Genomic DNA, 27,213 nt, shown 5'->3' with positions numbered 1-27,213 from the left:
CAAAGGATGTTCAATGGTATTGGGCACAGAACATGAAGCAGCTTTCACTCACTTCAAACAACTGGTGACGACAGCGCCTGTGCTGAGGTACTATAATGTCAATGATGAAGTTGCCCTGTAGTGTGATGCCAGTAAAACAGGACTTGGTCCTGTAAGACTCCCCTCATGCAGCAAGGATAATCAGTTGTATTCACTTCCAGAGCATTAACACAAACTGAACGACGCTATGCACAGATTGAGAAAGAGTGCCTGGCTATTGTCTTTGCTTGTGAGCATTTTAATCAGTATACATTTGGGGGAGACAGTGACGGTAGAGTCTGACCACAAGCCATTTCAAGGCATCTTTCTCAAACCACTTCTATCTGCTCCAAAGCATCTGCAATGGAAGTTACTTTGTTTACGGAGTTATCATTGTAAGAGAAGTACAAGCAGGAAAAGCAGATGTACATCGCTGATGTGATGTTGAGAACTCCCTTTGAAGAAAATTGATGTTAGTACAGAGGGTGAAGTCTTCCAGATTCATGAGAAGTAACAGTATGACATACACTGGAAGTCCTCAATCCAGCAGAAACATTAAATCTGACAGACAAGCATCTTGCACAGATCAAGCAAACTACACAATGAGATGCAACTTCCAAATGCTGCAGGAAGTAGTGATGACAAGATGACTTGAAACCAACAAGGACACACCTGTTTCTATAAGAGACCATTGGGCATTAGGAAATAGTTATTGCTCAAGATGGCATCTCGTATAAACAAATGATTTCCTAGGATGCGGGAAGATGATGACAGATTAGAGAAGCTGAGGCTGTCTCCTTAGAGCAGAGAAGATTTGACAGAGGGTCTGGTCAGAGTAGATAAGGGTAAACTGTTCCCATTGGTGGAAGGATCGAGAACCAGAGGGCACCTGGTGACTGCCAAAAGAAGCAATGGTGACATGAGAAAAAACATCCTTATGCAGTGAGTGATTAGGATATGGACTGCACTGCCTGAGAGTATGGTGGAGGTGGATTCAATCAAGTTATCCAATTCTCTTTTGAGGAGAAGTAAATTTGAAAGGCTAGGGAGAAAAGTAGGGGGAGTGAGACTAGCCTAGCAGGTGTTGCAGAGAGTTAGCACTGATACGGCAGGCCAAATGGCGGCCTTCTGTGCTGTAACTATTTTATGATTCTAAAATATTTGAGCCCTGAGATGAGCTTCCCACCATATTCATAACCATTGCTATGTCTGTCTGTTTCCACCTCTATAACATCACCTGACTTTGCCCCTGTCTCAGTTCATGAAACCATCATTCACGCCTTTGTTACCTTTAGACTTGATTACTCCTATACATTCCTAGCTGGTCTCCCACATTGAGAGGAGATTTGATAGAGGTGTTCAAAATGATGAGGGGTCTGGACAGAGCTGCTAGGGAGAAACTGTTCCCACTCGTGAAAGGATCAGTTTAAAGTAATTAGTAAAAGAAGCAATAGTGATATGAGGAAAAACTTTTTCACGCAGTGAGTGTTTAGGGTCTGGAATGCTCTGCCTGGGAGTGTGGTGGAGACGGATTCAATGTAATCATTCAAAAAGGAATTAGACTCTTACCTGAAAAGGAAGAAGCAGAGTTACAGGGAGAAGGCAGGAGAATGGTACTAGGTAAATTGTTCATTCAGTGAGCCAGTGCAGGCACGATTGGCCAAATGGTCTCCTTATGTGCGGTAACAACATATCTATGATTCTCCTCAAAAAGATGCTGAAGCACATTCATGGAAGCCATCTAGAAATTGAATCTAGCTGGAGGAAGGCAAGAAAAGTGCTCTACTAGCCAAACATGAGCAATGAAATCAAGGACATCAGTCAGTGCAGTGCTTATAATGACCATCAAGCTAAAGAGCCGCTCATGACATATGACATCCCAGACAGACTGTGGGTGAAACTTGGAATAGACCTCTTCAATCTCATTGGAACTGATTTATCTCAACACTGTTGACTACTGTTCAGACTACTTGGAGTTAGACCAGCTGACATCAACAATTACCAGTGAGATTATAGAATGCATGAAAGCACACTTCAGTCATTGTGGCATTTCAGACATTGTGATGAGCGACAATGGCCCTTTGCACAAGTGAAGAATTAAGGCATTTTATGAAGGATTGGGAAATTCACTACACATCATCTCCATGATATCCCCAATCAAATGGAAAAAGCTGAGGCAGCAGTGAACATTGCCAAAGGGATCATCAAAAATCAAGTGGATGCAGCACAGATGAGTACAAGGCAATCCTAAAGTGGAAAAACACACTTCATGGAGACATGGATAGTCACTGAACTGGACTACTTATGTAACACCACATTCAAACTATTCTTTCAATAGCTTAAAACACAACCGAAGCCAGAAGTAGTAACAGGAGTGAGTGACAAGATCAAAGTGAAAAGAGATAAATTTCACTCTAATAAAGCTGCTAAATCATTACCAGAGCTCAGAGTTGGAGAGCCAGTCAAAGATGCAAACATTTAATGCCCTCAACAAAAGTCAGTTGGCAATTTGGAACCTGTGTAGAGAAATTGTCACCTTGATTGTACAGGGTGAAAGTGAACAACCAGAATCATAACTGCAGACATATACGTGCAACTGGAGAAGCTGCTCCTTCACAGCAGATAGCTGATATGTGGTTGTGAAAGCACATCTTTCTCAAGGAACTGAATGACTAAACGTCCCTGCCATTCCTCAACAAAAGCAACAGATCAGCAGCAACAATTACCACAGCAGCAATGCTTGCCATAGCAAGGACATTCCCTGGAGAGGCAATATCACCCCAGTGGACACCAGATGAACAGCCGATAACAACCTGCAGGTGCACCATTAGAAAACCTGGACACACTTGTGCAAGAACTGATGAAAGTGGGACAGACAAGAATGAACAAACAGTTTTCTGCACATGGATGCTGATTTTCATTGTAGACCATGTATGCGCATGGCTTGCAACTGCAAATGATAGTAAATGCAGGTTGTTTCTTCTTTTTATGAATAAGGGGATGTTTGGAGAAGTGTTTTTTGAGCATGTGGCTTGCCATAGTCATGTAGCCTCTGATAACCATTGTTTTTACAGGCTTGAGAGCAGAAGCCATTTCATCCATCACTTGGAATAGAATACTCACGTTTAGAGGTAACAAAGGCATGAATAAGGGTTTCCTTAGCAGATGAGCTAAGAAAGGGTGAAGTCAGATGATGCTATGGAGGTGGAAATAGACAGTCTTAGCGGTGGCATGAATGAGGGCAGAAGCTCATGTCAGGATCAAATGTGACACTAAGGTTGCAGATAGACTGGCTTAATCTCAGACTATTGCCAGCGAGAGGGATAGAGTCAGTAGTGAGGGAACAAAGTTTGGAGCAGTGACCAAAAACAAAGACTTCCCAATATTTAATTGGAGGAAATCTTTGCTCATCCAGTACTGGATGTCAGATAAACCTCTGGTAATTTATCATCAGTGGTGGGGTGAAGAGAGGCTGTGGTGAGTTACATGTCATCAACTTACATGTGAAAGAAAGCTGTGTTTGTGAATGATGTTGCTGAATGACATGATGTAGGGGAAGAAATAGGAGGGGAGGACAAGAGTAAATCTTTTGGGGATGCCAAATGGAATGGCGTGGGACCAGAAAGAGAAGTCATTGCAAGTGATTCTCTGGCTACAATTAGGTGGATAAGAGTGGAACCAGGTGAGAGCAGCCCCACTCAGCTGGATAACAGTGGAGATGTCTTGGAGGATGCATGTAATCAACCATATCAAAGACTGCAGACAGGATGAGAAGGGAAAGTTGTGACTGTCACAATCACAGGATGTCATTTTTGAGTTTAAGAGCTGTTTTGTACTGCAGAGCGAGGTGGGGGAAAGCCTGATTGGAGGGATTCAAACGGAGTTTCGGAAAAGATGGGAACAGATTTGGGAGGCAACTAAACTTCCAAGGAATTTGGGGATGGGATGGTAGTTTGCAAAGCTGGTGGGATCAAGGCTTGGCTTTTTTTTTTGAGGAGAGGGGTGATGACAGTAGTTTTAAAGGAGAGGGGGCAAAACCTGAAGAAAAAGAACCATTTGCAATATTGGCTAACATGACCAGCAGGGGAAGTTGGCTGATTAGCAGTTTAGTGGGATTAGGAGAACAATTCCTATCTCTCCAAGTAACTGAACTCCCTCAAAGTAGCTGCCTCTGGGCCCAGCCCATAGAGTGACTGGCTTTGGGGGCTCAGCTGACAGTAAATGGCACACTGTTTTTGGGGTTACAGTTTTAATTTGTGACGTCAAATTGCTCTCACCACTGCCATTCCACCTAAAAGACCTGTAACCATCAGTGCTTCAGCCTATGCACAGATCAAAATGCTCTCTCTGCACTTAACTCAGATTTGGAAAAGTGCAATCTATAATTTGTATTGCTTATGCTTTTCAATGGACAAATGGATATAGAACAAAAAATTCTCACACTTACTCTTTCACAATCATACTTTACTAACACTTTGGTGGGAAAGAACCTTGCAGTGTGCCTATAAGAAATATTGGCATGCACTGTGACTGATGCCACTGCAATCATATGCTGCATTTATCTTGCAGCATTCCACTGTAGGATTTGCTGACTTCATCATTAATTGAATTGACAGAAAACCACCTTGAGGCAATTTCCTCGCCCCATCGTAGGAAATACGGCTGATGCAGCAATATACAGCTTGCAGCCTATGGTTTGAGCCATTACCAATTGCTGCAGGCTGCCAAATGTTTCTGGTTCTTGAAGTCCTCAATCCACCCATTCAGACTAGGAATGCAGTTTTCACATTGCACAGATGTTTCCCAGCAATTGTGACTTTTGAAAAGCTGCCTCACAGTTGTTCTGTTTTACCACTGGTGCTAAGGAACCCAGTCTGCAGTATAAACAGGAATGCATTCCACTTGGAGTCAAGCCAAAACAGTTCTGATTATATAAACTCATATATTACATTTCCCTTTAGACATTTGTTCCATTCTCCAGCACATCCTTGCCCTCAATAAACACAGCAATTAAAAATATAACAACAAAGTTCACGTCTTGCCTATGTTTAATTTACTTATTCTGAGTATTGCTCCCTTAGTACAGTAGGACATCATTCAATTAATAATGTTCAAAAATATAGACAGTCTTGTTGGTGCCACTTGACAATAGGAGCTCAATAGGCTGCGCGCTATGGTCATATGCTAATAAAGTGAGACAGGCATTCATCACATTGCATATTATTGATTTATAATGGCTAACATTATGTTTAATGCAAAAAATTGTAAAAATAATTCAGTAAGATATTTTTGGCATTAATGTAGTAATTTGCAAGAATTAAATGATAGATAGGATATTGATATATTTTGTAATAAAGAAAAACTGCAGCAATAGTCATTGCATTATTTTCCCATTGTAACTGGCTGCAGGACATTTGAACAGGATAAGTTACAATTTGAGCTTGGATGATTATAATATATTCTAGTCTTTCTACTTCAGACTGCTGACCAGGAGAAAAAGATTCTATAAACCATTAGCATTATGCAGCTCTGCTATTTTCCTTGAGGCTTACTGCCAGTGACCTTACTAGTCCTCTAAAGTTACAGCAAACAGTGAGGTTTCATAATTGAAATGATAAAGGAATAAATCTGAACAGTCATTAAGTAACTATGTTAAACATCCTCTGGCTCATATCTAATGTTAAGAAAACAGTTTTTTTTTAATGCATGCCTTGGCATACACAGCTAGTGTGAAGCATTTGGTTTTGATGTTTGTATATACTATATTAAAGAGCAGCAAAGGGATTATAAGCAAAGATTTGTTAAAACCCTTGTTAACAGCTTTTCAGATTACTGAAGAATTATTAGCAACTTTCAAGAGATTGTTTTTTTAAAAAGCGATCTATTTACTGTTTTAGGGAATGAGTTGCAGTTTCAGATTAATCTGAAAAAGTTGTCAATAATAATAGTCTGGAGCATAAAACAATGGAAAATGCAACAATCACAACAAGTTAGTGTCAGCTGTCTTTGTCTAATTTTATTCATTTACTACCTGTTCTCCAGTCTGTACTTATATGTACTATACATAATATAACATTTGAGTAATCCGTCATTTTTTTTGTTAACATTATTGTACTTTGCAAGTGAAAATACCTCTTCAAGTTCATTCTTTCTCCCCTCCCTCTTTCACTAGTTACTGGGACAACCTACTACCTGTGATAGTGTGAGAAAGTGGGAAATGCATTTGACATTTTTGGACATTATTCCATTCCGCGTCACATCCCTCACCTCAAACACAAAAGTTCATCAAAAGTGTACAATTCATGTCATACTTTATTTGTACTTGACTCCCTTGGATAATTGGCCAAAAGTTGCTAATAATTCTTCAGTAATCTGAAAAACTGTTAACAAGGGTTTTAACAGATCTTTGCTTATAATCCCTGTGCTGCTCTTTAACTTTTAACTATTTGATTGTACCCAAAGCATCTGCAGCAATGACGACTCATTGTGACCAAATACCATTACCTTTGGAGTGCCTCTGGATCTATCTTTGGCCTCTTCTTCCTATTCTACTTGCTATCTTATCATCTGTATGCTGATGTTGCCCAGCTCTACTTCTCCACAATCTCTCTTGACCCGTCCAATGGCTATGCTTGTTAGATTGCTTATCAGGTATCCAGAATGGAAAAAGTAACCATTTTCCTCCAGTTAAACATTAACAAGATGGAAGGCAGCATCATCTTCATCATCATCAACTTTGTGTCCTGGCCACTGATGCAATTCCCCATCTTCAACCACAACCACAGACTCAGCCAGATTTTTCACAATCTTGATAGCCTGCTTGGCCCAAGCTGAGCCTCTGTCCCAATATCCTGTCCATCACAAAACCATCTACTTCCACTTTTGTAACATGATCCATCCTGTCCCTACGTTAGCCCAGCAGTTGCTAAACTTCTCAATTATGTCTTTGTCACTTCCAGACTCAATTATTTCAACGCTCGTCTCACCAGTCTCTCATGCTACACCCTTCAGAAACTTTGCCCACATCTTGACCCACTCTCACATCAACCTGTTATCACTGATCTACGCCAGATCTTGCCTTTCCATCACTGTAATCTCTTTCAACCCCACAGACACGCCTTAAACTCTCTGTTCTGCTTAATTGGTCTCTTGTGCTCCACCCCAACTTCACAAAACCATCCAATGTCATGCATTCAAACTTTTGGCCCCAAAATTCTGGAAATATCCCCCCAGATCTCTCTGTCTCCCCAACTCTCTCTCCTTTAAGATCCCTTTTTTAAAAGAAAAAAACTCTTTGACCAAGCTTTCAGTCACTCCTCCTAATATCTCCTTTGGCATGGCTTCCATTTTTTTGAGCCTAGAAACACCTTGGGATATTTTTCTATGTTAAAGGAGTCCTATAAATGAAGTTGCTGATATGTACAAAGTTTGTTTGTGATTACAGCCTCATATGCCATAATCTTAGGTAATCTGGGTTTCATCTTGAGATATTAAAGATTGTTCTTTATTTTAGGACTTGTTTCCACATCTAATAATAATGCAGTCTATTATCAATCACCATTTCTAAATTTTGGGTGACTTGGGGCAGAATTTTGCCATTGGCGAGCAGGGGGCGAGGCCCGCTCTCCGACACATAAAATGACGCAGGATGACATTGGGCGGAACTCCGGACGTCACCCTGCCCCATTTAAATTTTCAGGAAATCAGGGACGCAGCAAAATCAGCTGCGGGCCCACCAACCTGTCAATGGCCAATTGAGGCCATTGATAGGATCATTTAACCAATTAAAGGACCTGCCCATCCAACCTTAAGGCAAGTAGAGAAAACATGAAACCGCATCCAGTGGTAGAATGAGGTTTCATGTAGGGTTTTAAAAATTGTAACAAAGTTATTATGTAAATTATGAACATGTCCCAATTCATGTGACATTGTCACATGAAGGGACTTGTAAGGGATTTTTCTATTCTCAATTTTTAATAATTTTAAAAGTGGAAGCAATCTCCCTGAGGCTGCACTTAGCCTCAGGGAGATGTGTGCTCTTTAGTGCGCATGCACAAAAGAGCGCACTCTCGCTTTTAGGAAGTCGTCATCTCCCCACCCCCAGCCCACACAGGAAGCGCATAGCACTTCCCGGCGGACGTCACATTGGCCGGGCCTTAAAGGTTGGTGCGGCCTACTTCGTTGGCAGTGATCAGCTTCACGCCTGCCGGAGATTGGGTTGGGCCCGCCCACCCAACAGGCAGAAAATTCTACCCTTGGAGTCTGAAATTTTCATCCATAATATCCCACCAAATTCCTATAAAGACACTAATAGAGCATTTGATGCATCCAGAAATGTCCCACTTGAAGCTTTTGATTAGAGGTGCCTGCTACCTCCCACTAGACAATTCCCAATTATCCAGCATGAGATATTGTTCCTAACACAAGATTTTACTGTATGAATAACTCTGGATCTGATTGCCACAGCCATTTCTATAGCAGCAGTTACATGGCTTTCAAGGAGAGCTCAACATAAGAATTAGCAGGAGTAAACTATTCAAACCCTCAAGCCTGCTCTGCAACAATAAAACTAAGTCACACAATTATAAACTGTACATATTAGTGCCAGTATATGTGGCAAATGTGCAGAAAGTAGACTTTTCCATTGGTATTGGGAAACCAAACACAAATGGTTGTGGCCTGGTCCTTAGAAACCTTTCCCAAGAAGCCAAGACTGCTTTCTCAAATCCCCCAGCAGTGTTCCATCCACACACGCCCTCTAAATATAGGAACAGGAGTAGGGCATTAAAATGCCATTCAATTAGATCATGGCTGATCTGTTCCAATTCAGTTGTTCTCAGTAAATAACCCAACAGAGAGCCAAAAGCCAAAATTGTTGCTGCAACTGTTGCAGGGTGGAGACAGATCATTGGGTCTGTTTGTCCTTTCCCAATTCTGACACAATAGTGAACTCCCAGAGGACTCCCACAAGTACCTTCACAGCCTGGGCACAAGAAAGGCATTACAAAATTATGTCACATCCTCCCAGGGGACCAGATTATGTAAATCAGAAGGAGTTGGGGTTTCAGTTGTAGTGATACTTTGCATTGCCCTAACACATGAGTAGGTTAAGAGAAATTCATAAGTTCCATCAGGTATTCAGCCAGAAGCTACACCCATTTCAAAGCAATCCAATATATTATCTAAGTGTGGTATTATCTTTGTCTTATGTTGTTGTGTCTTATTGCCTCTGTATATTATACTTTAAATAAATCTATTAGTACTTGCTTGAATGGAATGGACTGATGGTGGAATATTTACTACCTCCTACAGAATCTGTAGAATTCTATGAGATGTCTCACAGTGAATGAGTTAATCCTGGGTATTCTGTCTCCAACATACCAAGGACTGTATATGGGCACAGGTTTTTGTTCATAGGAAAGACTGCTTGTGAAAAACAACTTTTTTTTCTCTAATTTCTTTGTGCTTATGGAAGCGAGTAATTATCACTGGGGAATTTTCCATTTCAGGCACAATGTCATAAACAAGCACTTCCAGGGCAGATGTGACACATTTAAATGCAGGGTAAAATTCACATTGCTCTGTCCTAACCCTAAAAAGATCAGCCTCTATAGCTCCTGTACAGTACTTGTTGCCATTTAACACATCAACCATCCTTTCGTTCATTTGAGTGAAATTGCCAATTAAAATTCGGGGCAGTTTTGAGCAAAATGCTGATGCCCCCTCAGATCTCAGTTGAGACTGACCAATTTCATTGGCCTAAGACCCATATAGCCAGCAAACAGAAGAGCCATACATCTGGATACGATTTAAACTTTACTTCCGGAGATAAAGTCCCAGTGAACCATCCTCTTCTTCAGAAACCACCTTGTCTGTGCTACAATGGCATCCCTTTGATTCTTGTTCCATGTGTGAAAAAATAATCTAACATGTAAACTTTCCATGTTACTTACTGAGTGCATCATAACCTTGTCTGTGCAACAAATGCTTCTGATGTACAGCTGGTTTATACTCAGTGGGTTAATGTCTGTCCTATGCAACTGGGTGAACATTTTCCTTTCCATCCAACAGGACAAAATTTAATATAATAAATAACAATCTATACCTTGGATCTTTTGTTTATTTGACTTATGAAATTTTCTTTACTGGGTTTAATTTTTATCTAGCCTTTGGTTAAGTTGAGGATATCAACATGCATTTCGCTCCACAGCCTCTTACCAAACAGGTCGAAAATCCTTTATCCAAAACCCTTAGGACCGATTGCGCTTCGGATTTCAGATCATTTCGGTTTTCAGATACCGCATATAGGCCTAAGCCTACTTACATTACAATGACTGAAGCCTAGGCTAGCTATAGTCTAAAGAAGATAAATTGGCTAGAAAAGTAAGATGTACCACTAAATAATAAATATAGGGTACTTGTAATAAGCTCCCATCCAAGAAGGCTTCTGCGATTCTGCTTGTAGGAGAGGGTTTGCAAGGTAAACAATGCAGACAAAAATTGCAAGGTAAACAGTGCAAACAATCAACTAGACTTCTGCGCTAAAGATGGGGGACAGTCGGTGAGGTTCAAGGTGCAGTTTCTGGGTGTGTTCAGTTTTCAGATTTATGGATAAAGGATACCCAACCCTGTATCTACATTAGTCGATCTAGGTGAAGTTGATGAATAACATTACACAAATTCACTTAAATGAAGGTGTTTTTATCACAGTTGTTTTCATGACCAAAATATAGCTCAGAGATCAGTCTTTTATTTAAAATAAACTTTATCCTGAACTCCTGAACACTTGTGATGCTCTTCTCTATCTGCTTCCTTTGAATCCATATGTATGATATTCAGGATCTCCCTTTGAAAATAGGAATGTTTGCAGCTTTGGTTTCAGGTTCACTGAACTCTAGACAGCCAATCATATGTAAAATTACTTAAGATTCTTCCCAAAATAGTTTTTAAGTTTCATCTTTCTCAGGATATCACTGCTTAGTCTTTCTTCCCTGCACCAAATGTTTTTGAACTGAAATGTAGATACTGTTGCATGAATTCAAAGAAGAGAGATTTGTCATTGCGTAGGTAGAGCTAAAGATGTTCATAAAGTAGGGTCACTCTGTTCCACACTCTCCCTAAACCCCAGGTTATCCTTCAATACCTTTTCAAACCCACCTCATTGTATTTCAATCACATATCTAAGCCCTTCTTCTGCTATTGTTTCATATCCATTTACATTTTGCCTCATGATGCAGTTTGTGACATTTTATTATGTTAAAGTGCTATGTAAATGCAGTTTGCTGTTTTTGTAGATTAGTTTCTTCTTGGGATATGTACTTTAGAGTCCTTTTTTTCAAAGCAGGGGTTTGCAAACAGTTAAGCATGTTTTTCTCTATTGCCACCAGCACAGAGAAAATATTCAAATCATAGAAGTTACAGCAAAGGAGGAGGCATTCAGCCCCCATGCTTCTGCCATACTATCTTATCTACTGGAGCTATCTATTCTAATTTCATTCTCATAAACCATTATCTCAAGCAATGGCTCTTTGTTCACTGATTTAATCAAAAAGTTTCTCTGAGCATCAACTGCTCAGTATGAGTCTTTGTCACAGTCCTCAAACCTTAACCACACATTATTATTTGTTCTCATCATCAGATTGAATTTACAGTTCTAATGATTAGTGGCAACTATTGTCCAAGCCAAATGGGCCATCATTTTCCCTTATATATTTCTGAGTCTGGATTATGGGTGTACAGTGGATGCTGGATTATGGGTGTACAGTGGATGCTAAAGTCCAAGCAGTAAGACTCTGTAATCTATTGGATTTCATTGACCACTCCAAGGAAGTGTCCTTCACAAGCAAAATTTCCACCCACTCAAATCTTGTGTCCCCTTCTGAATTAGAGAATGTTTAGGTGAATAGCGGTATCCAGAAAATTCTGCGGAAATCCAGACATCTTTAGTTAAATTTGAGGAATAATTAAAGAACATAAAATGTGAAATTCCACCCATCAAACTTATTCCTTCCAATTGATATACATCCTGTAGCATTGTAAACACTTGCTGGTTTATTAATTCTCCTGAGAAAAATGAATAATACATTTAAAATATCATTTGGTCTTGATCCCAGAAGGCAAACACATGAAGAATTCCAGGATCAAATGCTTTCTGCATATGTGTTTTTTGTAATTAATGAGAACTCCTCAGTGGTGAGCAACTTTCTTGCTAATCGGCCCTGCCACTTTCAAAGATTTGTGCACAAGTGTCCCCAGGTCACTCTCTTCTTGTGGTAGTGGTATGTTACAGTTCACTCAGGGTGTCCAAGTTGCTGTGGTAACATGCACTTTTACATATATTTTGACATATGTATTTTACATTGTACTAGTCTGAAGCAATGGATAGTGATGGTAGAGGCTCCAGCTTTTTTTCCATTACATGGCTGACCTGTAATCTCTCCTGCTCTTACCACCATTGGCATGTGTTGGAAGGATTTGCAAATTGATACTCAACCTGTTTGGCTGAGCTATGAATGAACCTTCCTTGGCCATCAAGTCCTAGAATGGATAAATGTGGCAATTACAGGCCAGTCAGATTAGCATCTGTGGTGGGTAGTTTTTAGAAACATAATCCAGAGACTCAAATCCAGAGTTTTTGGCTCAACAGGCAGGGATGCAATACACTGCATCACATGACCTTCCTCTCTCCTCTTTAAGATTGTATCATTGAGCATGTACTGTCTCTCTTCAGGCTTTCTGCCAACATGTATCGCCTCACACTTGCCTGCATTGCATTTCATCTGTCATGTGTCTGTACATTCCAGCGGTCTTTTCCCCCTCAATGTCTATTATTACTATCTTCCCCAGTGTTTACTACACTTCCAAACTTTGTCATCTGGAAATTCCAGAATTGCACCCCCAATTCCAGGTCATTAATGTACATCAAAAACAGTGGTTCTAGAACTGAACTATAGGGAACTCCACTGTGCACACATCAATTCCACACAACTTTTTTAAAAATTCCATATCCAATTTTGTATCCATGCTGCTACCTGCCCCTTTTAACCCATTGGGTTCAGTTTGCTAACAAACCTAATATTTGGTACTTTATGAAATGCCCTTTGAAAGTCAATATTTGCAATTACAACTGAACTGCGTCATCCACCCTCTCCTTTATCACATTTTAAAAAGTCAATCAAGTTAATTAAACACTATTTGCCATCAACAAACCTGTACTGGCTCTCCTTTATTGGTCCATGCTTACATAAATGGCTGTTGATTTTCTCCTGGATTATGTTTCTAAAAACCATCCACCGCTGATGCTAATCTGACTGGCCTGTATTTGCCACACTTATCCATTCTCCTCTTTTTTTTGAACAAGGTTTAACATTTCTTAATGTAGCAATCCTCCAGTCCTTTGGCATTACCTCCAGTATGTAAGGAGGATTGGAAGATTGCAGCCAGCACCTCTGCAATTCTATCCTTACTTCTGTCAGGAACCTAGGGTGCATCATATCCTAACTGGGTGACATGTCTACTTTAAGTAGCCAGCCTTTCTAGTACCTTTCTATCTATTTTTATTTCAACCAGTATTGTGGCAACCTCCTCATTTGCAATAGTTTTGGTATGGTCCTCTTCTTTGGCAAACACCAATGCAAAACATTAATTTAATACCTCAGTCATGCCTTCTGCTTCCACTAACACATCTGCATTTTGGCCCCTAAGTGGCATCACCTGACAGCTCATGTACCATTAGTGTGCTAATCTATTCTTTTTCCGCCCTTTTGCCCTTCTTTTGCTTTCTCATTTGTCCTCTATACTTCTTTATATTAAGCCTAATTCTCCCTTGTATTTAGAAAAACTAAACTGGTCATAAAACTCCTATTTCTGATATCTGAAAGTGCACCAGTCTTCATCAGAAAGGACTAGTCTATTTCTCTGCAGAAAGTAACATGCACAAACATTGCCATAATTTCTGAGAAGTTCTTCTGTAGCCCACTTCTTGATCTACCAAGATAATGAAACTGCATTGTAAGAATGCTAATACTGTAGTGCATTCTCTCACACTCTCTTAATATATTACTCATTTACTGCAGTTCTGGCATGAAGCAGTCAAGGTTTCTGTCTGTACTCACTATTGTCCTGAACAAAAATAAAAAATAATTTTGGTTGAATCACCTTACCTCATCATATTGGAACATATCAATCGACATGTTTTTCTCACAGAACCCAACCTTGAAAATTGTCCTGTTTAAAAGAACATGAAAAGCAACAACCAGGACAGAATGAGGATGTTGTAGTGACATGAGCCTAAAAAAGTGACAAAACACGTGTGGTGTTGTTTATGGTATATAACTCTCCAATTGCAGGATAGGATCCTATTCTGGGGAGGAGCTTGTATTTCAACTCCATGCAGTCAGTTACTCTCAGGATCCTGAGGAATTCATTGCTAGCATGAAAATCTAACTGTTTTTGTTATTGGTGGCTTGCATTGGGAAAACCAATATATTTACCTGGCACCCAAGTAGCTATCTCACCACTGTAGCTAATACATGCATTGAAGTGGCCGAGACTTGCATTTTACATCATTCAGAGGCACAAAGGCTGCAAGCATAGAAGGTAAAAACCTCAAATCATTTTATAAAGACACCACAAAATCTGATTATAAATAAGTGACAACCCTGGCCAAGGTCAAGAACTTGTGCAGGGCAACCAAAATCTCTGGAAACACTGAGGGCCTGATTTTAACTCTGTGTAACTGAATGAGTTTTGAGTGAATTAAAATCAGGCCTTGAGAGAGTCTTTATCAAATAAGGAACACACTAATAAAGTGGCACAGGAATCTTCTTCTTTTAACTTATTTCAATTCCCTGCCTCCGCAGTTTGTCTGCAGTTTAAAGCTCTAGTCTGTGTGTTTATACAGTGTTTATATCTGCAGCTTCGCATTTTCACTTTTTACCTCTGTTCTTTCAACAAATTTCTGTTTTTCCCCAAAGGCAGTTTGCTTTCATTTGATGGTTATTTTTGATGTTTCATATTGACAATAAAAAAAGTTTTCCTGTTTATTTAATCTGGAATCAAACAGCAAATTCTGCTTTAAATCTTGTATTATTCTTTCTTGCTGTACCAAATAAGGGAACCTTAGCCGAATACTTTTTTCTTTTACGCATCACCATGCTGAGAATGAATACCGATTCATTCCAACAAATCTTTTCAACAGCATAAGATAACTCTTCTCTGATTTCCACCAAATTTTTGGTTTATTTATTATTCCTGATTTTGACACATTTTTTTAAAGATCTTGAAAATGTCTTAGAAATTTGTTGTACATGGGATACAGGGTAATTTGATAAGGTGGATTCAAAATTGGCTTATTTGTAGGAGACAGAGAGTGATGACAGAAGGATGCTTCAGTGACTGGAAGCCAGTGTCCAGTGTCGTACCACAGGGATCTGTGCTGGGTCCCCTATTATTTGTCATTTATATAAACAACATAGATGACTATGTGGGGGGTAGGATTAGTAAGTTTACAGATGACACAAAGATTGGCTGGGTGGTTAACAGTGAGGTTGAGTGTCTTGGGCTACAGAAAGATATAGATGGGATGGTCAAATGGGCAGATAAATGGCAGATGGAATTTAACCCTGAAAAGTGTGAGGTGATACACTTTGGAAGGAGTAATTTGACAAGGAAGTATTCAATGAACGGCATGACACTAGGAAGTTCTGAGGAACAAAGGGACCTTAGCATGTGTGTCCATAGATCTCTGAAGGTGGAGGGGCATGTTAGTGGGGTGGTGAAAAAGGCATATGGGACACTTGCCTTTATCAATCGAGGCATAGATTACAAAAGTAGGGAGGTCATGTTGGAGTTGTATAGAACCTTAGTGAAGCCACAGCGGGAGTACTGTGTGCAGTTCTGGTCACCACATTATAGGAAGGATGTGATTGCACTGGAGGGGGTGCAGAGGAGATTCACCAGGATGTTGCCTGGGATGAAACATTTAAGTTATGAAGAGAGGTTGGATAGACTTGGGTTGCTTTCATTGGAACAGACAAGACTGAGGGGTGACCTGATCGAGGTGTACAAGATTATGAGGGGCATGGACATGGTGGATAGGGAGCAGCTATTCCCCTTAGTTGAAGGGTCAGTCACAAGGGGGCATAAGTTCAAGATGAGGGGCAGGAGGTTAGGGGGCATGTGAGGAAAAATGTTTTTTACCCAGAGGGTGGTGACGGTCTGGAATGCGCTGCCTGGGAGGATGGTGGAGGCGGGTTGCCTCACATCCTTTAAAAAGTACCAGGTTGAGCACTTGGCACCTCATAACATTCAAGGCTATGGGCCAACTGCTGTTAAATGGGATTAGGTGGGTAGGTCAGGTGTTTCTCACGTGTCAGTGCAGATGCGATGGGCCGAAGGGTCTCTTCTGCACTGTGATTCTGTGATTCCATGATTCACAAATGAAACCGAAAACATGGATCTCATCTCGCTTAAATACCATGAGGTAGTTAAAGTTGATAAAATGATCTAATAGAAGCATTTATGAGGTACAAAACCTGTCTGTTTGTGCACTGTATCTGCATAGAAATGAAGAATTTTGCAAATGCATGCTCCATGAAATATCGGCAGCATCATCACAAGGACTGCCAGAATCCAAGGAGAAGGCTCACCACCACTACCTTTTCAGGCAATTGGGAAAAGGTGATACGGCCTTGTGAGCAATGTCTGCATTCTGAGAATAAATTTTTTAAAAGTTGCAAAATTCAATCTACAAAACAAACACATTGCCTGGGAAAATGACATGCAATAACTGAACATATAGAACTCATGCAGAACTGTTGCTGTTTTAGAACATTTCAGATTCATTATTATGTTGTTAAAAGTTCTAATTCCTCGTGGGAGGCTAGATTAGCAAAATGTTAAGACAGCTTACTTCATAGCTCAGAGGATGAGCTGGAGCCACAGGGCTCATTGTATAATTTTGAATTTGAATTGGATTTTTGAGTTCAGTTATTCAGAAATCCAAATTTAGTTTATTTTAAATGGGTTTTATGTGCATCTGTGAGTGCTACATGTAGCATCAGGAGAGAGAGCATCCAGAGTCTAAACAGATCAAAACTTCAGACTCAGACCAGTTTAGATTCTGTAACTTTTTTAAACTTTGTTCAAAAAAATTCTGCTGGGAGTAATTACAGAAATCAGGCAGCCTCAGAACTGTGACTTTCACCATGTTATGTTGTCAGGTCACAAGACAGATTTGGACAAAGAAAGTATTTCAGTACCCTTTACCTCATCCTTCCAGTTTACCAGTACTATAGTCTTCTCTTTACAACATCTAGCAGGTGAATGAGTCCAGTGTCTGAGATTAGTATGATCTGTATAAGCCAATAGCAGTGGATCAATAAACAGCAAGACCACCAGCGCTGGAAGAGGTCTGTTTCTAAATGCATGCCTTGTTAGATGAGAGAACTGACATTGAATCAATGGGAGAAATCTCAAATAACTTAAAATCACAAAATACGGTACACATATTCGTAATACTCTCATGTGCACAGTGAATAATAACTTACAATCTGAATGCACTGCCATTTAAACTTCTTCTGTAACACTCACTGACAACATGCAATACTTTGCATCCATGTGGAGCACCAAACTATCCAGTCACAGCCCTGTGTTAATGTATTTCAATAATTGGAACTGAGCGCCATGCAAGCATGATTCTGGTTGGCACACTCTGATTCTCCCCATTGGAGAAGTGTTCATCTTCACACTAGTCTATGGCTCAACAAAGAGCAACATTTTGTTGCAGTCACAAACTCCCAACATACCATTTTAATGTATATAATACTTTTGTACACAGCATGTTGACTATTCCATCATTCCAGCCCTTAAAGCCAATTATACTAACCATGCTTAACAATTTTCACAAGCACCTGGCTGTGTCCTTCTCCAGCTCCTGTCTGTTTTTAATGGGGACTCTGCTATTTCACCTCTCCTGGATTTGTCCCAGGTTATCACCTTGTTCAGTCATCTTCATTTTCTTGTACAAGAGCAAAATTAAAGCCAATTCTTTATATAACACATGAGGCACAAGAAGGAGTAACGTGGAGAGACACAGCAACCTCTTCCAAACCTGACAGTAAAATTGGAAAGCACCAAGCTCCCCTCCCCTCCCCATCAGATTTCCATGGACAACCTGACTACATACTTGGAATATTGAACATATAAATCAATACATTTGTATTCATTAACAAAAATAGATTTTTTTTTGCATCATTATTCCATGTTAATGTCCCTGAAGCAGTAGGCAAAGATGCATTTAATTACAGCAGTTTCCTAGCAAATTATGTGTGGATTCCAGTCACTCACCATATAATAGTCAAGTGCTTAATGTTCTTCTGCACATTCAGCAGATACAGTATTTCCATGCGCACAATAACTGTGCACAGTTACTGAAGGTTACCTAAACTATGGTTTGTTTGATAAGTTGTGATTCACATGAAAGGATTGTGCAATTGTTAATGTTGTACAATAAAGTTTGAAGTATCAACGCAATTGGGAATTAAGTTGCCCTCAGGTACTGCAATATAATTGAATATCACATCCAATGTTGGATGCCTCACCTGTTTTGTGTTAGCATATCATTTTTTAATAGCATCATTATTGCTGCAACATTCATGGGGGCTGTAAATTAGTCATTAAAAAAATGCATATGTTTTTTATTTGTTCATTTGTTCATCGCTGCCTATCCCTAATTGCCCTTGAGAAAGTGGTGGTGAGCTGCCTTCTTGAACTGCTGTAGTTCATGTGGTGTAGGAACACCAATAGTGCTGTTAGGAAGGGAGTTCCAGGATTTTGACTCAGTGAAAGTGAAGGAATGACAATATAGTTCCAAATCAGGATGTTGTGAGACTTTGAAAACTCGCTTCCGTCATCAAGTTAAAAACTGGTTGACATTAGGATAAAGAAGCATAATTCCTTTTCTTCAAAGAAACAAAATTTATCCAGTAAATGAATGAACAAGGCCTGAGGTCTATTGCAATCTCATTTTAAACACATAGCTATAATGTTTTTGCTTTGGTTTCAAAAACATCTCTGTGAAAGTAAAATCTGTGAATAATATCTGCATGCTCTTTAAAAAAAAACAAGACCCCACTGACCTTTCATTACTGACAAGCCTACAGTGACATTTTATTTAAGAATATTACCTTTTCACAGAAATGCTATTCATTGGTTGTGTTCAGTTCCAATTTGTTTGGATATACTAACATCTTTCCCCCTCGCAATAAAATCTGTTGCTAATATCCCACATTATCCAGCCTTTCCTATATATACACATCTCTGTGCCCCTGTTACCCGAGACAGCCATTGAGGAACAGTGAAAGCCTGCAAATGACTGAGGATAATGTTTTTACATCTCATCCTGTTACAGGAAGGATCTCTATTTTTATTGAATGTAAGAGAGCTAAAATAGCTCAGTCCTGGGGGTTGGTATCACCAAATCACAAGTGACACCAGCTGATTGAATTCATTCTGCAAGCAGCCACACGAGTCCCATTTAACACAACTATTAATTCATTCTGACTCTACAGTTCTTCTAATTCAAACCACTGCATGAATTAATGTACTCGTTAGCAATTCAGAAAGATTGCTCTGATTTTCTCTGATCCCCACCTTTGACAGAGTGTATAGAAAGTTGTACAACTGAGATGTGTTACCCTGACCAATAAATGCAGTCATGTACATTTTGGAATGGTGACATGTAAGTCAGATGGAAAATAATCATGTTTTTATGCAAGAGGTTGGGCAGGGTGGAATAAAATCCCATTATTTCCCTAAATTTCTTACTTCTAGGGACGCAGCACAGGATTTCCACTTGTCTGTTCTTTTACTCCTCTTCAAAACCACAGCCAAGAATCCGGTCTAGTCTCTCATGCACATGTAGGGTGAAGTTTAAAGTCCTCCCCGTGGTTAGTTTGGTGGTGGGGGGCATTTAATCAAATGCATGGTGACCCCATCCCTTCCCACCTCCAACCTGATTAAGTCTGTGGTGGGAATGGTGATAGACAGTCTTCCTGCCTCACCATCAATTGAAGCCCTGGGACAATTAATGTCCACTTAAAGGCCTCATCCTGCCGCTGTTGATATTAACCCAGTGGAAGGTGGGGTCTCACCATATGGGGAACATGACAAGCAAACTTGAATGGGATTGCTTGGGGGAAGGTCCCTTGTCCAAAGGCACTCAGTGCCTGCTCGAAGGACCTGGCATCGGCAAAGGATGTGGTGGAGGGTCACTGAGTGACACCTCCCTGCCCTCGCTGCTGACCGCCCTCACCCCTTGCTCCTATGCCCCCCCCCATCCTTAGCCCACTCCCCGGTGACCCTTCTGTCAGCCCCGTCCCTGCAAACCCCCCTTACCCCCCCAACCATGACCCACTCACTGCCCCCCTGCCCCCCTTCATGACACCCCTTCCCCTCTCCTCTCCTTCCTTCCCTCCCCCACCCACTGGCACTGTCAAAGACTCATGAATGTGAACCCCAAGTCTCCTTGTTTCTGCACTCACTTTAAATTTGTGCTAGCCTCCTTACTGTTTTCTACTTTCCTCAGTTTCACATTACCTGTAAACTTTGACCTTATGCCCTCTATACCCAAGTCTAATCTATTAATAGTGACATGACAGGAAACAAATGATCTTGCCAATTTTTTTTATCCAAAGGTTTTCATTTTAAGACAAATATGATTAAACTCCAAGTAGCTTATGGAAAAGTTTTATTAGTTTTCAGCTTGGTCACTGGTGTAGCTGGAGCTGTACCATTTCATTAAATCATAGAATAACAGAGCTTGGAAGGGGAATATTCGGCCCATTGAGTCTGTGCAGCTCTTTTGAAGAGTAATCCAGTTAGTCTCACTCCCAAGCTGCCACTGTCCCACCACCCCTCCTATAACCCCAACAGAAATGGCAACACTTGAGGATTTGCACCTCATTTTGTAACAGCCACTTGGCAAATCAGCTTGGGTCCATTGGCACAGCTCCTCCTAAGGCACCAGAACATTGTAGGTTTCACATCCCAGGGCCTGAATTTCACGCTCTGCTTGCGTGCCAAGTTGGCGGGCCTGGAAGCGGACGTAAAATGATCTTCCCCCTGCGATCAGCCCCTCTGAATGCAATTTCATGCTGGCTGGCCAATTAAATGCCAGGCAGTGTGAAACGCATGCCGAGAAAGCCTCAGTGCTGCCAAGGGGGGGGCAGGAAGAGGGCAGGCACCAACAAAAGTGATGGTGCGGGTGGGCGCTTCTAACAAGCTCCCTGAAGGCAGACAGCTGCTCTGGAGCTGCCTCAGGGAGCTTCAGAGCTGGACAGATTAAATGACAAGAAACAAATGCATCAAACTGTATCTATGAAGCGCATTCAACCACCTGTCAACAGAACTCAAAAAACATCAGTCCCCAGATATCTTTTTTTACTATATTTCACCCTGGTCATTTCATCCCACCTTTGGATGAAGTTTCATTAAAAACAGGCTGGCCGCCTGCACGACGAGCATGAAATCACACAGGCAACGTAAAATTATGGGCAATAGGGTTTCTAATGGCCTTAGTTGGCCCTTTAATTGTTGCCGGGCGCAGCTCCGACTCCTGCGCTTGCCCGCCAACCTCAATATTGCTCACATGCGGGATGAGGTTGGGACCTACGCCTGACGTCAGTTTGCGCAATTTCATGTGTATACGGGTCAGGTGCACGCCCGCCTGATCAATGTAAGATTCTGGTCCACGTCTTGAAAACCTTATTCTTCTGATACTCCAGTGCAGTGCTGAGAGAATTTTGCATTGTCTCAGGTGTTACCCTTTAGATCAGGTATTGAACTGAGGCCCTCTCTGTTAAAGAATTGTTCCGGTGTCTTGGTCAACATTGCTCTCTCAATCTAATCCAGAATGGATTAATTGATTATTCTTCTAATTGTTATTGATGGCATCTCACTAAGCAAAGAATGGCTGCTGCATTTGCTTCCATTACCATACTAATTAATTATCCACAATGTCAGGATCGCAAGACGATGAAGAGCCAATTTGGCCCATCCTTTCAGAGGAACCCTATAGACTCCGCTCTACTATCTAATTGTTCCTTAATTACATCCAGGTGTTTATTTCTATCATCCTATCTGAAAGTCTGTTCCTAGTGTTGTTTTTGAAAGATGTGATATGACACTATATAAACATAAAGCCCTGTACGCACCTGAAACAGGCCACATAGTGCCAGGAACTAAATGGGTGGGGCAGAATTGGAAGAATAAGGCAAATCAATAATAATTTTACTTTTTCAGCGATGTGATTACAGATAACATTGAGATATTTCAGCATGGCGCGCAACAGCTTAGTAGAACATTAGTAAGTCCTTGAATGAAAGAGCAAGGCAGGACAAGTGCTGAGTTAGTCACTCGAGCTGTTCTGAATTGGCAGAGTTTGTTTTAATATCTGGAGAACAGAACATGAATGGACAAGGTCATTAAAGTATAGAGAAAATAAAAGCCAATGTGCAAGAAAACAAGAAAAGTGATTTCTACAGACAAAACTGGTATTACATCAGCTCCATCCCACTTTGCATTTTAGTATATTTTTTAATTAAAGATATTTATCATTGGGTGAAATTTAAAATAAATGTTAACACCTGCATTAGTAGAGAGATTAGTTTAACAAAAATGCATTAAACTTGATTTTGGCCAATTATTTTCCTTCATTTAAAAAATAATGGCCCTTTCTCTGTGAGATGCCAATCCTTTGAAGATTAATAGCTACAGTAATTCACTGAGGCATTTCATTGTATCAAGTGCCCCCTATGTTGTGAAATTGGAATCAGCACTTGGTGTAGCCAGCAGCAGCACTAAGAGGAGCATGATTTAGTATTGTCATTGATCTCCCCATTATGATTTCTGATGCCTGTTACCATGGTAATAATTGGCCTTCAAACAGTCAAATTAAACAAATTTATTGTTTGCAGTCACAGTGAAGATTACTGTTTGAATGTTTTCTACACCTCCTCAATGACCTTAACCTAGGACACTCTATCTCACTGTACAAATACTAGCAGAGCTCTTGTAACCATTTTACATTTTCAGCTTTTCAACTGTTCTCAACAACAACTTACATTTATATAGCACCTTTAACATAATAAAACATGCAGAGACAAATCACAGGAATGTTATAAAACAAAGCTTTGATACAGAGAAATGTAAGGATAAATGAGGGCAGATGACAAAAGTTTAGTCAAAGAGGAAAGATTTTAAGGAGTGTCTTAAAGGAGAAAAAGAGACAGAGGAGTTTGGAGAGGAATTTTCAGAGCTTAGGGCCTTTGCAACCAAAGGCATAACCACCAATGATGGAGCAATTAAAATCAGGGATGCACAAAAGGCCACAATTGGAGAAATACAGATCTCCCAGAAGGTTGTAGAGTACAATGTTCAGAGTGGGGTATAAATATCCTCTGTCAGGTGAGTATTGGGACTTGAATCCCCTGCCCCAGCTTCGCTGGGAAGGGAGTTGTGTGAATTCCCAGTCACGGACTGTGACAGCTGTGCTGTGGATAGTTATTCATAAAGTTGGTTTTCACTTCCAGATTGTCTTGTATTTCCTTCCTGTTCTTTATAGTTAAAAAAAGCATACTCCTATGTTGAAAACAGAATTACCTGGAAAAACTTTTTCCAGGTAATTCTGTTTTTGTTTTGGATTTCCAGCATCCGCAGTTTTTTTGTTTTTATACTCCTATGTTGGTTGGCTGGTGTACCTAAATCCCAGTGCTTGTGTAAGAAGATATCATAAATGCCCTACCATTATACCATGGAGTACATTGCAAAATCTACAATCAATTTATACAAAGGCTGAACATATAGACACCAAATTTCTACAGGCACTATTTTAGGGCACCCATTTATTTTAAAATATTCACACCAGGCAATCATAGATCAGAAAATCCATTCTCAGATTTCTAGTTCTGAAACACTGCACTGCTTCCCAATTGGCTCAGCCTCTTTATCCAATGAGTAGAGTCCCTCAGATATTGATGCATTGCATAGATGTACTGAGATACCTAATAATGTGGAGTCTTTGTTTGACCCTTAGTGTACTTCAGGTAGAAAGAGGAGAATTGTCTCGATCACGTTGCAATTGGAATGGATCGAAGGATAGGTGGGGGAATAAAGTTTATCAAAATGAGATGTCCTTGTTAGGTCTGCTGATCTTTTCTTGTTCTTATTTCAATGCCCTTAAGTTTTGTGTATTGGGGGATGGAAGAGAGCTTTAATAAAGGGTAAAGGTGGAAACTGTCCCTCCTGACAGGACAATCATGTTTCAGAAGTATATAAATTACTGTTGGTGATGTCATTGTATAAACATTTGGCACATCAAATTCCTTTCTCTGCTATCTTTGCACAAGTGATAGATTAAAGGTATATAAAATAATGAGAGAGGAAGTTGATCCAAATATGTGAAACATCCATATAATATCATTCACAATGTTTTCCAGATTTGTACCCCTGGATCTGGCTGAGAAGTGTCAGGAGCCTTAGAACAGTTAAGAGCTGGGCTAAGGAGTAAATTCAGGTTCATCATGTTGGCCTGTCCCATCTCTGATTGTGCATGAAAAAAGTTCCAATTCATTTTCTCCAATCCGGTAAAGGTACTGAATATTTCTATTTCCTTCCAGCATCCCAGGACCAGGGCAACGAGAGAAGCAAACCATTATCATACTGCCACATTCTGCTTCCATCTATGATTCTACTGCAGATTCTGAGATCCTTTTGTAACAGAGTCCTCCACACCAACTTCCTCAGATCCTGTCTGTTATCTGTCTGTAAAGTTGCATCCAATACTGAATTGTTAGAGCTGGTTGATGGAGTCCTGGTATTAGGGCATTTTAAAAACTGCTGGTTTGATTGTTTATGTTCTTAATCTTCATTCATTTAATTGAATAATGCAGGTTGTTGTGGTTAAATTTCATGAAATGGTCAATTAAATTGTTCAAGCTTCTCTGTGTCTCTTTAAGTCAATTCTGACAATTGTCCTTTATTAAGATTACTAAGATATTGACAGTTATAGTAGCAGTGTTTTCAGATCCAAACAAGTGTAGGATTGTGCTTGTTTCTTGTCAATTAGGGAGGAAGGGTAGAGGCATGGATGGAGAGGGGAACTGAGAGGAAGGAAAAGGGTGAGGTGGGGGTGAGCAGGAAGAGGATCTGATGAGTAGAGGAAGTCAAGGATGGTAAAGGGAATATGATAATGGGAAAGATGAAGAGAAGGGGAGGAAAGAATACAAGAACAAAAAATCTTAAATTCTGCACTGCATGCTCATTTTCATGTTATGCCATTAATTATTTAAGACATATTCCCTAAAGAGGACTGAGTATAAAAATACAGGATTTTTTAAATTACAAGACTGTCTATTCTATAAAGACTGAGATACAAAAGATTTCCTCAAATATTTTGTAGAGTCCACGATTGAGCAGATTGGACATGATCTGTGGAAATTGTAGGACAGATGATGGGATGAGTTTTCCTCATTTCATTCTTTCCAATGTTCCGATTTAACACTGATTCACCTTCCTTTGTCATGGACTTTTCCTTGGGAATCTTTTTGTAGAGATTTCCTTCTTGGGGAATGGCCAACACTTATTGGAGCCTATACTGATTACAGTGTCCTCTTTTAGGATTTCACTTTCGACTGTAACATCATGATTTTTTGCTCCTGATGCTTCATTTGGCAGGTATACTACTTATGCAGTGTTAAGCAAGTCAGGCAAAGATGTGAAGAAAGACATCTTTCACATTTATATGAAATGAGTGATGTAATAGTACTATAAATTTTCCTCATATTTATTTAAGTAAGAAGTATAATTCATAAACAGCAATATCTTAAAATAACTGCAGTGATTCTAAGACACATCCCACCCGGTTTCTCTGAACCTTTAGCATAGTGCTGTTTGGCACTAACACATTGACATCAAAGGCCCACTCCAGTGACACAAGAGCACAAGAAATAGGAGCAGGAGTAGACCAAATGGCCTGTCGAACCGGCTCCACCATTCGATATGATCATGGCTGACCTTTGGCTTCAACTCTATGTTCCCGCCTGCTCCCCACATTCTTTAGCTCCCTGAGAGACCAAAAATCTATCTATCCCAGCCTTAAATTTATTCAATGATGGAGCATCCACAACCCTCTGGGGTAGAGAACTCCAAAGATTCACAACTTTGAGTGAAGTCATTTCGCTTTGTCTCAGTCCTAAATGATCGGCCCCTTATGTTGAGACTATGCCCCCATGTTTTAGACACCCCGACCAGTGGAAACAATCTCTCAGCATTTACCCTATCAAGCCCCTTAAGAATTTTGTAGGGTTCAATGAGATCACCTCTCATTCTTCTAAATTCCAAAGAATATAAGCCCTATTTGCATAGTTTTTCATCATAGGACAACCCCCTCATCCCAGGGACCAATTTAGTGAACCTTCGCTGTCTACCTCCAATGTGAATGTACCCTTTCTTAACCTCAATAGAAAGCTACTTTAGCCAAATTAAGCGAGTGAGAAACAAAGATATTTTTAAGGTTGAGTTATTTTCACCCATCAGTCTTTGTAGGATCTGTAGCTGCAAAGACAATATCTGTGCTGAACATTATCTTTTTAATTAGAGTAGAATTAAATCAGTGCATAATTTAAAAATGGATAAGATGAAATTTTAATTAAATATAACAGTAAATGGATGTGAACGAAATGGTGAATTAGGCTGCTGTATTGGAAAACAGTATATTAACTGAGTATTGATGTATTTTGTAATATTGTAATCTGGAGACACATCTCAAAATTCATTCACCCTGATTTATGGCAAGATTCATGACTCGCCTGTGGCTGTTTATATTGAGGTGGGAAAGACACATTATTGGTCTACCCACCTCAACTGCAAGATTTCAGCACCATTACCTTCACCCCCCAGCAATGATCTTGTCTTCTCAACGCTGCTGGCATGCTCTACACACAGCAGGGGGCGCTGGCAGTATTATTTACTGATTACATGCAGCTTGCTTTTTCCACTCATAGTGATGGCAGAGAAATATAAATCTTTTCTGCACCCTCTCCAATGCCTTCACATCCTTCTTAAAGCCCATACCTGGACAGAATAATTCAGTTGAACTGTTCTTTGTGTGTCATGAATAGTTATTCGGAAATAGGT

General features: G+C 40.1%; 1 long non-coding RNA gene across 1 annotated transcript in view; it reads left to right on the top strand.

Annotated features, from left to right (window-relative positions):
- The window catches only part of LOC121291404, a 29,378-nt gene extending 4,415 nt beyond the window's left edge, over positions 1–24,963 (top strand). The window contains exon 3 of the long non-coding RNA XR_005945996.1: positions 24,696–24,963. This is a non-coding gene — a long non-coding RNA (uncharacterized LOC121291404). The remainder of the gene's footprint in view (positions 1–24,695) is intronic.
- Positions 24,964–27,213: the final 2,250 nt, after the last annotated feature.

This window comes from Carcharodon carcharias, chromosome 19 (genome assembly GCF_017639515.1).
Source record: "Carcharodon carcharias isolate sCarCar2 chromosome 19, sCarCar2.pri, whole genome shotgun sequence".
NCBI lineage: Eukaryota > Metazoa > Chordata > Chondrichthyes > Lamniformes > Lamnidae > Carcharodon > Carcharodon carcharias.
Note: the sequence above shows the minus strand (reverse complement) of the source record. Positions and strands in the feature narration are given on the sequence as shown.